Raw genomic sequence first — 13,430 nt, 5'->3', positions numbered from 1 at the left:
TGAGAAAGTTGAGGGTGAGCCCTCACGTCTTCAAGAACAGGAGGTATCCAAAAGAAAAGGAATCTCCACTTCCTCTGTGGAAAGCCCTTTCCGTTGGGTCCAGGAGGCAAAGCGTTTCCACTTGGCCCAGTAGGAACACCCAGAGGACTCTTTTCTGCTGCTCAAGAGGATGTTTTGCACTTTGGATAAACATTCCCATTCTAGAGAAAATGCCCATCCAAATACCACACACTGAGGTGAAACATCTACAGATCAGGATGTCTGTGCTATTGTGTTAGCAGCTTGGGGAAAGTGGGGATGGGAAGTGGGGGACAGGCTAATATGCAGAGTAAGTTGGGAAACCAGAACTGTCTTGGCCAGAATGGGGCAATCAGAATGACTGTGGCTCACTCCTGCCGGATCTTGTGGAGTACTGGTGGCAGGAGTGGTAGAAGGGGGAAGGCATAGTTGCTCTGGTTCAACCAGCAAAGTATGAGAGCATCGCCTTGGGAGTGGATACCGATATCCTCTAGAGCAGTATTTTTCAAAGTTCGGGTTGTGGAATGTAAGGCACTGGGTCACCTTGCTCAGCACCCAGGGACACTGCCGGCCAGCCAGTAAAACTAGTAGTAAAACTAGTAGTCCCTACCCAGAAGCGGCCAGCAGCAGGTCTGGCTCCTAAGCTGGGGGAGGGGGGACATGGAGCTCCACGCGCTGCCCCTGCCCCAAGCACTGACTCCACACTCCCATTGGCCAGTTCCCAGACAATGGGAGCTGGGGGTGATGGTGCCTGTGGGCAAGAGCTGCGCATCTTCACCTAGGAGCCGGACCTGCTGCTGGGCACTTCCGGGGCACAGTACAGTCCACAGTGCCAGGACAGGCAGGAAGCCTGCCTCTGCATCCCTGCTATGCCACTGACCAGGAGCTGCTGGAGGTAAGCCCGCACCCCAATCCCCTGCCCCAGCCCTGAGCCCTCCCTCAAACCTGGAGTCCCTTCCTGCACTCCAACCCCCTCATCCCCATCCCAGACCCTGCAACTCCAGCCCAAAGCCCTGACCCCCTCCCACATCCCAACCCCCTGCCCCAGCCCAGGGCCCCCTCCCACACCCTGAACCCCTCATTCCCATCCCCACCATGCAGTCCTCACTTTTGCACCCTAACCCTCTGCCCCAGCTCTGTTGGGTTGTGGGCAACAACAATTTTCTTCAACTGGGTCGCCAGAAAAAAAAAAGTTTGAAAACTACTGCTCTAGAGCAATATGTGCTGCATTTGTTGCTGGAGTGGGAGGCAGAGAGGTCTCTGGTTGGAGTCCCCCATGGGTTCAAAATGTCGCTTACTACAGTGTTGTGGAGTTCCCACTTGTGGTTGGCCACTAATCTTCTGCAATCACATTCTGAGTACCCAGAAGATAGGCTGCCAACAACAGGATCTTGTGGGCAATGTACCAATCCCATAGATTGGCCGCCTTGGCACACACAGCAAACAACCTAGTGTCCCCTTGTCTGTGGATGTAATAAATGGTGGTGGTGTTGACCAACATGATGAGAACATGATGGGAGCCAATGGATGGAAGAAATGCTTGACACATTCTCCGTACTGTCCGGAGTTCCAGCATATTGATGTGCATCTGGATTCCCGAGGGGTCCAGGTCACTTGCATCATACACTCTCCCATGTGTGCTCCCCATTCTGCAAGGGATGTTTCTGTATGATTCCCTGTCTGTGGAGGATGGGAGGAAGGGGATATCTCAGCATAAGGTCCATAGCATGCCATGGGCGGTGACTAAACTCTCTGGAGCCACATCTGTAGGCAGAGAAGGTGGAGGTGAGCAAAGGCAATGACGTACACACAGGCTGCCATGTGGCCAAGGAAGGATAAGCACATATTAAGTTCAGAGGCCAGCTCCCACTGACCTTACAGTTGGGAGTGTTCTGCACATCAGACTACAAGAGTCTCAAACTGGTTATCCAGAAAATCAGCACCACACAGTGGTCATCTGTGGAAATTTTGGTTTATGTGACCTGCCCAACATCACATAGGAATTCTGTGGCTCAGAAAGGGATAAAATCCAGTTCTCCAAGACAACATTCAAATGCTTTAACGAGAAGACCATTCTTCCACTTCCTACAGTTAATGTAATTTCCTGAGTTTTTTAAAACTTAAATTGAAAAAACAAAAGTGCCATCATGTGGAACCATAATGACCTGCATATGGGTCATCATCTTCAGATCCACAGTCCATTCCTCTCCCACTTGAGGGAAGGGAGCATCTGGTAGCAGGAGAAGGCTGCTACTATTTTCTATGTGAACATGCCCTAGAAGGGAGATGACAGGTGTCTCACAGGCTATTTGCTAGACAGCAACAGAATGTCACAAGTTGGGAATAGTAGGTTCAATTCCAGGTTCTGTATAGAGTGTGCTCTAGTAGTTAGACTCTTCTGCTTTGTCCTACCCACCCAAGCCAGTCCCCTTCTGCTCATACTCCCTTTTCCTATTTTCTCCCCTCACTGTGGACCAATTTGGGTAAATTTTCACACGGACAGAAGACATCTCTGACACCAGGGCAAGCCTCCCATCAAATGTTAAGCCCTTTCTCCAAATGGAGACACCTGAACTTCTCATTTAAATGGCTGTAAGAGCTTTTTTAAACATGGGCAAAACATATTTTTCCCTACCATGATTCTCAGAAACAGCTAAACAAGGCTGTTTTCATCCACGATAGTCTGCCATGAAGTTTTGAGGGTAACGGCTAAGGTTAAGATTTTGTTATGGTTATGTTTATTAAAAACTCACAGACAGGTCGCAGGCAATAAAGTAAAATTCATAGAAGCCCGCCGCCTGTCTGTGACTTTTACTAATAAATGGGAGGGAGAAGGACTGACCGCCACACAGGACGGGACAGCTCAAGCACCCACTGCAACCATTGGGGGTGGTGCGGGGAGAAGTGGGACAGCTCCAGACCCCGCTGGGGTAGGGGGAATGGGACAGCTGCAGCCACGGGGGGGTGAGCCCATGGGACAGCTCCAGACCACACTGCACCACAAGGGGGTGGAGATGTGACAGCTCCAACCCCTGCTGCTGTTCCAGTGTGGGCTGAACCCGAAGAAGTCACGGAGGCCCGTTAAAGTCATGGAATCCATGACCTCGATGAATAAATCATATCCTTACTAGTGGCATCTTGTCAAATTCTGATTGCCTTCTTGTGGAATCCCCCATGGGTAGTATAAAGCAAAATCAAAGTAGACAAAATGTAGAACGGAAGTTCATATTCTAAGCAACAAGCTCAACAAAATTTGTAATTTTAGGGAACTCATCATTGCCCACTTCAAAGCTCTTCTGATTGTAATTTACACCTTTAGGGCTGCTACATGTTTTAAACTTTGGGAGATCTGAACTCCAAAGAAGAGCCAAGCAATACTCTCACCTCAGCCATTTTTCCAACACATGCTGAAATATTATGAACATGTGAACACGAGAGAAGAAACACAGCTCTCCCTTTTCAAGCAATTCAGTGTTTACCCAGGAGACTTAAAACATACATCTTTCTACACCAGGGGTGGGCAAATTTTTGGCTCGAGGGCCACATCAGGGTTGCACAACTGTACGGAGGGCCAGGTAAGGAAGGCTGTGCCTCCCGAAACAGCCTGGCCCCCACCCCCATCTGTCCCCTCCCATTCCCCGCTCAACTGCCCACCTCAGAACCCCCAACCCATCCAATGCCCCCTGCTCCTTGTCTCCTGACCACCCCCTCCCAGGACCCCACCCCCATCCAACCCCCCTGCTTCCTGTCCCAAATGCCCCAACCCCTATCCACACCCCATCCCAAAAGTACCCCTCCCCCCCCCAGACTCCCACCCCATATCCAACCGCCCTCTGCTCCTCGTCCCCTGACCATCCCCTCCCAGGACCCCGCGCCCCTAACTGCCCCCGGGATCCCACCCCCTTATCCAACCCCCTGCTGCTCCCTGCCCTGACTACCCTCCCAACCCCTATCCACATCCCCGCCCCCTGACGGGCCCCTGGGACTCCCACTCCCAACCCTCCCTGTTCCCCATCCCCTGACCGCCCCCCCAGAACCTCCACCCCATCCAACTGCCCCCTCCTCCCTGACTGCCCCCCAGAACCTCCCCGCTCCCTAACCCAACCCCCCTGCTCCCCACCCCCTTACCAGCAGCAGGAGCTCACAGCCGCGACATCCAGCCAGATCCAGCTGCGCTCCTCATGCTGCCCAGCAGGAGCGGCGGGCCAGAGTGTGGCCCACACGGCGGCATCGGGGAAGAGGGGACAGCGGGGGAGGGGACGGGGACTAGGCTCCCTGGCCGGGAGTTCAGGGGCCAGGAAGAACGGTCCCACGGGCCGGATGTGGCCCGCGGGTCATAGTTTGCCCATGTCTGTTCTACACAGCCATTTCAACCTTCAGGTCTTGTAGAGCAGGGCTTGGAAAATTCACTCACCTATAGTTAACAGAAAGGAGTCCTCTACTCTAGGGAAAGCTAAGACATCATTTCTGCAGAATCTAAGACTCTGTATGTTAATTACATTTCTAACCTTTATGATTGGAAATATAACCTTCCCACTTTGAACCACCACAAGATATTCTGAGTCTTTGGGCAGCTTTTGCTTCAGTGCCTGTTACCAGTAGAAGTATTCTCAAGCAGCAAAGTGAAACTAGCCATGGGTTGGTCACTTTCACCCCTTGCCCTGAGCCCCCTGCCACACCCCACACCCCTCCTGCACCCCAACCCCTTGCCGTGAGCTCCCTACCACACCCTGCACCCCAACCCCTTGCCGTGAGCTCCCTGCCACACCCTGCACCCCAACCCCTTGCCCTGAGCCACCTCCCGCAGTCCGCACCCCTCCCCCCTTCTCCAAGTCCCCTCACACACTCCGCACCCCTCCTCTGCCCAAATCCCTTGCCCTGAGCCCCTTCCTGCACACCACACCCCCTCCCACACCCCATACTCTCTCCTGCACCCCAACTCCCCACCCACATGTGGCCCTCGGCCCAAAAAGTATGCCCACCCCTGATCTAGGGACAGCACCCTTCCCAACTGACTGGAATAGAATCTGAGTTTCTCACCAAAATGATGCTTCTAGGCCTTACTAGCATCCAACACAAAAAAAAAAAATAAAAAAAAATAAAAAAGCCCTTTCATATGAGTCTCTAGCTAGCAAGTGGCTGGTAAATGTTTCTTGCTCTGTACCAGAGCAGTGCTCATCCCCAGCAGTTCCACTAACATGCCACATATTATGATGCCAAGTCATACAGTCAGCACACTGCAAACGAAGGCCATGTCTATACTTACAAGCTTACAGCATCACAGCTGTACCAATACAGTTGTGCTGCTGTGAGTGCTCATGTAGCCGCCTTATGCTGATGGGATAGAGCTCTCCCATCAACCTAATAAAACCAACTCAACAAGTGGCAGCTCCTGCCAACATAGCACTGTGCACACAAATGCTTATGCTGGCAAAACTTGTGTAGTTCAGGGGTGGTTTTTTTCCCCACACCACTGAGCAACGAAAGTTTTGCCAACTTAAGTGCTAGCTTAGACATGACCTAAGCCATCCTATCTAATTAGTAGTACACCGCCACTATCTGTTCCAGAGGTAGAACCTATATAGTGCCTCCCTTCCAGCTATCACATGGTACTGTTACTGCTACAAAACACATTCAAATCCAGCAAGAATGTATGTATAACATTTCAAAACGTATGAAGTCAAGGCACACAAATAAAAGGATTCCTGGAACAAACAATCACATTCACGTTAATTTACCTAACCAGACCTCTATAGGCCTCATATAGCTATAGCATGTTTTATGATTCTCAATTATGTTTTCCCCACTTTGCAAGATTTTCCATGCCACCAGGTAGTAAACATAAAATGTTTAGAAAATGGATATTTCAGAGTGATAAAGCATTTCTAGATTTTCATTGGAAAGGTACTTCAAGAACTCTCCCACACAGAATCTACTACAAAGTCTTCTTTTCACAAAGGAGCTGCTCTGAAACATGCCAGTATAGCTGTTATATGACAGGATAAGAGACAAGATGATGGTGTGACAGGCTAGTACATTTAAAATATAAAATCAGCTTAGAAATACTGATTAAGAAAATGTAAACCAGAGAAGAGCTGTATCATGTATTCCATAATATCGAATGTTGTATTCGGCAGGACGGCTGACTCATCCTTACTACAAAGTTTTTGCAAATCAATGTCTGACAAACTTCAGGGCATATCAAAAAACCTGTGACTGACCTTTTTAATTCCCAAGTTTAGTGCTAACAGGGCAGTCTGCTTTAACCGACAAAAAATTAGCTTTAAATAAAGGTTGCTACCATGTATACATAGGCGCCGGCTTCTCTGCCCCGTGGGTGCCTGACATGCACCCCCAGCCACGCCCCTGCACCACCCTCATTCCCCCCCAATTCCACCCCCTTTCCCCAAGTCCTTGTCCTACTTCTTTACCACCTCCTCCCCCAAACGCGCCACAACCCCACTCCTCTCCCTCCCTTCCTCCCAGAAAGTCCTAAGCACCGCCAAACTGCAGTTAGGAAGTGGGTAGGAAGCGCTGGGAGGGGAAGGACCGGGGACGCGGTGCACTCGGGGGAGGAGGCGGCGAGGTTGGGGGAAGCTTGGCTGCCGGTGGGTGCAGAGTACCCGCTAATTTTTCCCTGTGGGTGCTCCAGCCCCACAGCACCCATGGAGTCGGCGCCTATGCATGTATATATACATAACGTATATAAGAGCATATCACCACCACCTCCAGGTCGATCATCTACTCAATAGCACAGGGATTCATGGAGAAATCTTTCCTGCCTGGAGCAGAAGAGGAGGGTAGTTACACTCACTTGCTTTGTTTCAAATTAGACTGAAAACCTCTGTGTGTGATTGTGGGGTACCTACTACAATGGAGGTGTGATCCCAAATGAGGCCTCTAAGCACTACTGCAATGCAAACAATAAGGGAAGGGAAACAGTCAAACAACTACCTGATCCAACTCTAACTGAACCCTATGCAAAGAGGGGAGCTCTGAATCAAGCGCATGATTTCTGAAGTATGTAGTTGTAAGCTGCATATTTTGGGGGTGGGGAGCTTAACTATGTCCCATATCCTTGTTCAGCCTCCACCTATAAATAAGAAACATTTTATATCCTCTCATCTTACATCAGTTTCCAATATGTGCTACAGACTCTCCATATATGGCTAAGACAATGGCTCAACCACCGATTACTAGCCAGTATACTAACATCTTACCTCTTACATCTCACATGTAAACCAGAAGCTCAACCTTATCCCATTCCAACTACTCACCTGTAAGTGGCTCATGAGACCAGAACGTATCACTTTAGTCTTCAAACAGTCCAGAATCATCATCTCCACACACTCTCCCCATTCTACCATGAGGCAGAAAACCCATCTACACTCCCAATACAATAGAATTCTTATGTTGCCTTGATTTACCCTCCCTAGAGAGGCTCACTATCTTCCAGATACCGACCACACATCTACTTTCATCTAAAGTCACTTTACACAGGTAGACCAAAAATCTCAGTCCATTCAAATATTATTTACCACACAAGAGAAAGAGGAATCCACATATCTATACCACGTATGACATTTTCATTTGCAGTCAGTGATTTAAGAAGCATTTCAACTTTTGGTTTGGTTCTATGACACAAGCATTTCCCTGTTGGATGACATGAGAACAGAGTTAAAAGATCAAATCATGAAAGAAAAAAGTTTCACAAGAGCAAAATAAATTTTGCCTACTTAAAAAAAAAAATTAACATGTTTAAACAGCAGAAAAAAGCCTTGATTTCCAGTTTTATTACTTTTATGGATAGCCTGTTTCACCTGTTTACTTGGTGCATTTGACAGCACTTTCCACAGAGTCAATTTAATGTTTCCGCTATAATTAATTGTGCATGTTTGTGTGGGTTTTTGGGACAGCTCAGGGAGAGAAAAACATTTTGAAAATAGGATTATGTGGTTGTAAAGCACTAACAAAAGTTGACGGGTGGACTCAGAGAAGTGTACCTGAAATTACATTGAAGCCATTTTTTAAAACTGAATATATTTCAAGTTTACAATGACCTTTAAAGGATTTTAGAATATACAATCTGATGTTTTAGATAGGTACACTTAAAATATTGTCTGAATGGTGAATATCTTTGTATATTTAAGTACCTTCCTAAACTGTTTATTACCATATTTTTAAATGCCTGGGGGGAGGGTATGTTAAACTATAACACTCCTTGGCATACATACATTGTAGCAATCTTAACTTAATTTTAGTCATGCATTTTAAAAACAAAAAGCCTCAGAAGCTCCATGCTGGCCTTGAAGAGCTCTGCAGGATCCCCAACTGTCCATACTCCATAAGCAATGCAGATCTTAGGAGCTGGGGGGAGGGGGGGTCGTCCTTGGTTCTCTCTACTTCACATTGCCCTACAAAGTTTATGAACTATGGAGAAAGGATGGTCCAGTGGTTAAGGCTCTACCCTAATGCTGAATTCCTTGCTCTATCTTCACAGACTTCCTGTGTAAGCTTGAGCAAGTCACAGCCTCTCTGTGTCTCAGTTCACCATTTGTAAAATTGGGATAATGGTACTTTCTCTGCCTCCGAGAGGTGTTGTAAGCATAATTCCAATAAAAGATTCTCAGATGCTACAGTCATGGGGGCAATATAACTATCTAAGATAGCCAGACTTCTGCAATGCTGCTCTCACATCATAAGCAGCTACGTCAAACATTAAGGCAGATTTCCACAAATAAGTACTTTAAATAATTGAAACTGTATTTAAAATAAGGCGGTTTCTTTTAAAAACATCCATAATTTAAGCGCTTTCACCACTTGCTGTCAAACTCTCCAAAAACCCCTCAGATGTACTTGAGTGAAGTAATATAAAAATACTTTATGTGAAAAAGTATAAGCAATATGAACATAGGATTTATAATGGCTCCCTACTTATCACCATAACTAAGGATTTACTGCTAAGTGGCTTCCATGTTCAGGAAATTTTTAGCTAATTAAAAACAGCTTGAGAAAGTTTCTTCATATTTTGAGAAAGATAGCTGGATATCATTCTGCAATAAACCCATTGCTGCAAACTAAATTACTAACAAAGACACCAAAATTTGTAAAGCTGGGATTGAGACCCTGATCCTGTATCTTCACACCCTGCCACTACCACTGGAACTAAAAGTAAGTTACAGAAAAGTAGTATAGCAGGACCCTACATTCTTTTTAATATGCAACCAACCACAAGAGGGCACACTGTTCACATGTACATCACTACTAAATCTTCTTGGTTACAACCTATTTCCTTTAAATACAGTCTAAAAGCAAACTTTAAAATCCTTGTTTAAGCTTTTTGTCCCCCTGATTGTTTTATATTTAAGATTCATGTATCATTTATCCCAATATATCTTTGAACAGGAATACTGGAAAGCCAGTATCATGACATCAAAAAGCCAAGGAACAGAATCCTAACTGAGATGAAAATTAATTTTTAAATCACTGTTTAAAAACCATGGGACTGTTAACAGCTATTTAACTCTACTTGAAGGAATAGCTTGAAGACAAGACCTTTTTGAAACATTTCAATTGGGGGGAGCAGGGAGAGGACAACACTCCTGTCTCAGTTATTTGGACTTCTAAAGAGAACTCCAGCAAAAGAAAGGAAAATAAACATTTAATATTTTGGATATTTCAAATGTCAAACACAAGCAGAAAATCTAAGGAGAATTTCAGGCCTCAACACATTAAAGAAGAAAAATAAGAAATAAAATATTGCATCAGGGGTCTCCAACCAACTCCCCTTTGCAGGTCACTTTTAACTATGGCCATGTCTACAGTTAAAACTTAAGTTTTAACTGCACTGCAAATATTATTGGCAGAGCTTAGACTAGCAAAAAATCCATCTAGCCAACATCCCAGATCAACATGGATAATGTGCATGTGGGTTACCCGTCATCTTTCAATTCTACAGTACATCCCAAACGGAAAACTTCATTTGCCTCTTTAAAATATTCATAAATTTGAAAGGCATTATTCAACTTGATTTGTTTTAACTTAAAAAAATTTCAGTTCCTGACAGAGAGCCTTTTAGATATTAAGTCTTTGGAAGGACCGGCATTGTTTTGCTTTAAAATGTCCTTTTAAAATGTGTGTGTACAGATTTTTCTATTCCCCAGTTGGCATTTGAGACTTTTCAGAGAGCAAAATGATTGATTATACAGGGGAAAATAGTGAAACTGACTATACACAAAGTAAACATGGAAAAAACAGAGCTCTACACCACCTTTTTGGTTATAGTAGTATTTACTTTTAACTATGACCACTACAGAGTTTTCATAGAAAAGGCTGATTTTTCAAGCCGTTTTTCCTTTAAATTTATTGTACATTTTAGAGAGAAAAGGAATATTTTATCATACTTTAAGCCCTTTTGCTGGACACCATTTTATTGGAGAAAAGAAGGGATGTTCAAGGTATTTGAGAAATTTTATTGATGCATTACACAGGTCTCTTGATGCATTTTCAAAGGATGAGTAGTAAACCAAGATGCAATATAAATATTCTGTATTTTAATTATCTATATTAGCTGAAAACAGCGATACTGGAAAACAGTTCAAAAAAGGCTCTGCAGCAAACCTGGTGACAGAGGATGTAATCTTTGTGCAAGCATATCCACATGCCCAGATGACATGGTACCCCTGTCCAGCTCCTGAAATCACTAACAAATATTTTACAACTTTGTCAGAGAACTGAAAAGATACATTAAGTCTTCAGACAGCAGTGGAGTCAACAAGCTGTCATGTCTTGCTATGACCGCTATAAATTTTCACTGTAATGTACCACTTCAGTTGATGGTACCGCTATTTCTGACCTATTTAATACAGTTAACCAGGAAGCAGAATCTTGCATTTTGTCCAGGCTCAATGAAGAATCCATTCTGTGACACAAGAGCTCTGACACCAATTACCTCACTGGGTGAGTGTGTCTATGCTACTTTAAAAAGTTCTCCCACTGTTGCACCTCCATGGATTCTCCTGCTCATACTGACAGGGCACAGGCTTATTTCCACAGTATCGGCTAAAGGCAGGTCTACACTATAGGGCTAAGTCAACCTAAGTTACTCAACTCCAGCTACATGAATAATGTAGCCAAAGTCGACATACCTTAGGTCAACTTATTGTTGTGTCTACACTGTACTGAGTCAACGGGAAAAACTCTACCATCAACTTATCTTATGCTTCTCGTTCTGGTGAAGTACCGGAGTCAAGGGGAGAGCAACCCCCCAGTGGATCAATCACCACAGCATCGATCTACGGAAAGTGGAAACAAGCCCTAACTCTGAGCTAGACAAAGTCTAGACAAATTAGTGACCACCAATGCCTTGTCTATACTAATGCTCCTACCAGCCCTACTACCAATAGAATTAGCAGCAATAGGTGAGTTCAATAAATGCCAGAAGTTTTGTTGACTCCTATAACAACTGTTTTTGTGTCAAAAAGATCCAGATTATCATAATGTCCAACTATTACATATTCTACTCAGACATGTTTATCTTTAATAAAAATTTAGTAGGCAATAAATACGAGTAGAATTGTGGAAAAGGAAACACTTTTCAAAAAAATGGCACAAGCTAGCTCCTGAAGCAAGAAAGCAAAGGGTGATGAGCTGAAAATGATAAAATTTTTAAAAATCAACAAAAGCTGAATTCAGACATAAAATTTAGAGAACAAAATAGAGACAGCGAAAATAATGGCAAAAGTAACAACAAAAAACAAGGCCATCATGTTGAAGTAATGGGCATAGGAGAATGTTCGGGGGGGAGGCTTTACTCCAACTATGTCAATCTGTATTGATCCCCTTGACCTCAAACTTGTCTTGATTTAAACTGCAGTTATACATGCTTGAAAGTGCTGGGAGTGTTTTGTTGACATTGAGACTACTTGTCTTGGATTAATACCAAACATACAAGACCCTGATCAATGGGCTCTTCAGCCTGTCAAAACCTCCATGGTCCCACGCTGCTGATTATTCCCCTTAACAACCAGCTCACTGAGGGGAAGGCCTCAGTCCTGAACCAGCTCTTCTCTCCTAGTGTCTGCAATATGACAAGGCCAGGCACGCTCAGAGGAGTATGGTTTCAGTGCGAACAGAACCTGCCCACGGGTCGCCCAGGACACGGGACGGTCCCGCTGGGGTGGGAGAGGAGAGTTCACAGGAGTCAGGATAAAAAGGAAATTACCAGGAACCGGAGGTGGCCCAGGATAATCCAAGAAATCCCGCAGCTGCCTGACAGACTCCGGTCCAGCAGCACTCACCCAACCGGCGGCAGGACCCGCTGCCAAGGGGCCACTTGGACGAAGCCCCCACCCCTCAGAGCCACCAGGGGGTGGGAACAGGACAGGGTGAGGCCGCCGGAGTCTCCTCGGAAGCCAAAGGGGAAAAGACCAAACGCAGAGGCTCCGGGAAAGGCCTATATCCCATAAGCCAAGTCCAAATAACCTCGGCTCCTCATAGGCCGCGGGCCTCCCTGGCTTCCGTACCCTTTCCCGGGGCAGTAACCGTAGGCGAGACCGGTGCTTCCAAGCGGCCTACACACGTTCCCGCGGCAGGGCCGCGTGTACGGGACGGACAAGCCCCGAGCGGGAAGGAGAAAGGCTCAGACACCACCCGGCGCCCAGGGGAGCCAGCCAGAGCCAGCGGGGTTAATTACCTGCGATCCCGGACGGAGAATCTCTCACAGCCGAAGCAATTCCTCTGTCCCAACAACACAAGATGGCGGTCGCGCCGCCACGCATCGTCACGTGATATAGGGCGCCACCTACCCGCGTAGGCCCCGGATGAGAATGGCGGCGGCGGCGGCGGCTTGAGGGAGCGCGCGTCGCAAACAGAGCGCGAGCTAACAGTTGGGGAGACCTAACGCCAACGGCTGCCGCGGGTGACGCGAGCCCCGCCCCAGTACCAGCACAGAGCCTCGAGAGAGAGCATAAGGCCGGCAGCGCCCGGCTCTCTGCCTGTCACCTCCTGCGCCACCCGGCTGTGCCCGCCGCCCATGCTTCCCTTCCCTCGCTGCTTCCAGAGTGTGCAAGGCTGTCCTGCCCTGGGGCGCCCTGGCTCCTTCCTCTCCTTGAGTCTCGCTCTGCCAAGGGGCCTAGGCCATGCAATCCTGTCACCCAGGTGCCAGCTAGGGTGACCAGACAGCAAATGTGAAAAATCGGGACAGGGGGTGGGGGGTAATAGGAGCCTATATAAAAAAAAAGACCCAATAATTGGGACTGTCCCTATAAAATCAGGACATCTGGTCACCCTAGTGCCAGCTATGTCCCCACTCTGCACCCAGCTCCATGTCGAATGAGGAGACTGGGCAGATACCTCCCCACAGCCTCCACTCCCTGCCTGTCTCACTCTTCTGCTCTCAACTGCCCCATGTC

At 46.7% G+C, this 13,430-nt stretch overlaps 1 protein-coding gene across 3 annotated transcripts in view; it reads right to left on the bottom strand.

The window, feature by feature from the left end:
- The window catches only part of GIGYF2 (GRB10 interacting GYF protein 2), a 165,959-nt gene extending 153,107 nt beyond the window's left edge, over positions 1 to 12,852 (bottom strand). For 2 of the 3 annotated variants that reach the window (XM_045030279.1, XM_045030280.1), the window contains exon 1: positions 12,713 to 12,852. The gene's annotated coding sequence lies outside the window, so the exon portion shown is untranslated. The remainder of the gene's footprint in view (positions 1 to 12,712) is intronic. The other variant, XM_045030281.1, reaches the window with a different exon arrangement.
- Positions 12,853 to 13,430: the final 578 nt, after the last annotated feature.

The sequence above is a fragment of the Mauremys mutica genome, chromosome 9 (genome assembly GCF_020497125.1).
Source record: "Mauremys mutica isolate MM-2020 ecotype Southern chromosome 9, ASM2049712v1, whole genome shotgun sequence".
In the NCBI taxonomy this organism is placed as follows: domain Eukaryota; kingdom Metazoa; phylum Chordata; order Testudines; family Geoemydidae; genus Mauremys; species Mauremys mutica.
Note: the sequence above shows the minus strand (reverse complement) of the source record. Positions and strands in the feature narration are given on the sequence as shown.